We start from the raw sequence: 1,584 nt of genomic DNA on the forward strand, positions 1-1,584 counted from the left end.
CTCTCTCTCTCTCTCTCTTTCTCTGTCTCTCCTCTCCTCTGTCTCGCTCTCTTTCTCTCATGATTGCTGTCTGCTCTCTCTTCTCATCCCTCTGTGAGCTCTCGCTTCCTTCCTCTCGCTCCTCTCCACTCCTTTCTCTTTCCTTCATCCCCCCCCCCCCTTCCTCTGTGCTTCCTCCCAAGGTACAGCTCTCTTCTTCACTCCTTCCGAGCAGGCAGCTGCTGCCCTGATCTGGATGGGTCACATTGGCAACGAGGAGACCACAGCATACAGAACTACAGACTCACAAAGCCTCTGACTGTCCACCCCCAGATCCCCTCCCAAAGCCTGCACCCTCCTGCTGCCCTTCCTGCTCAGGAGTGAAGGCCACAGGGCACCCTGCCCTGCACAGTCAAAGCCAACACTGCACCAAGATGGACCAAGGGGCCAGGGTGCACCAGGCACTCCCAGGCACCCTCCTTCCAGCTCTGCCGAGGGGGTGAAGCAGACCACTGACCTGAGGGGTCGCAGCAGGGGGTCATTCTCAAACAGGAAGGTGACGAACATGTGCAGAACAGTTTAGCCTTTGAGGAGGACCGAACTTCAGAGAAGCTACCCTTGCCCTGGAGGAAAGACAAGGCTGTGACCGCTGTAGGAACAACAAATCCTGACCCACTCAGAGGACACTGCATCTATGCATGTGGTTCGGAGACCTGGGGGCCCAGCGGGACAAACCTGGTGTTCCCAACCCCCACCCCACACTCACTTCACAGGAGAAAGGCCTGGCTGTCCAGTTCTGGAAGGACTGGGGCCTTGGAAGCCATGGGAAGTTGTACTCGGTCCTGTTGGCAGGAGTCAGAATCCTCTTGATGGCAAAGAGGTGGTTTTGGTTGGATGCACGTCACACCATGAATCACAGGCAACAATCACAGCACACACACAAATAGATTTCTCTTCTGGCCGAGAGATCACTGGACACTAACTGATGTTCTAAACTGGCACCCACAACACCAGGCACCCTGCTCCTGCTGCAGGGCACTCTCTGCTTCAGTTGGAAAAGAACAGAGCTTGGATGCCCACACCAACCGCTCTGCTCAAAATACAGCAGGTGGTTGTGGACCAAGGGAGAACATCGGCAGAACAGAATTAAAACCATTCGTAGAAGATCAGGCATCCTGCTCTGATAGAGCCTGGTGGAACCCCAGATACTATGACCCTTCCACGGAGCTGAACCCACCACCAGGTACCAACTCCCTGTCAAACAGTAGGTAGGCCTTTCCTTTGGCATGAGGAACACAAGCCACCACACAGAAGAGCATTTGTACACAAACAAAACCCAGACAGGGAAGAGGGACACTCAGAGGGTGGAGAGCCCAGGGAGGAAGTGGGGAGAGCGAGGTGACATTCAGGGGACTGTGACTCACATCACACAGCAAACATGTGTATAAACTGCTGAATGGAAAACACATTCCCTCTCTGACCTGCGCCTGGGGGCACGGAGCTCCGTGGATGCTCTTTACAAAGCCCACTTTTTCAGAAGCTGGAACCTGGAGGGTGGCTCTCATTGTCTCGCTGAGAGGATGCTGTGTGACGTCACAATGCTCC

This window comes from Tenrec ecaudatus, chromosome 15 (assembly GCF_050624435.1).
Source record: "Tenrec ecaudatus isolate mTenEca1 chromosome 15, mTenEca1.hap1, whole genome shotgun sequence".
In the NCBI taxonomy this organism is placed as follows: domain Eukaryota; kingdom Metazoa; phylum Chordata; class Mammalia; order Afrosoricida; family Tenrecidae; genus Tenrec; species Tenrec ecaudatus.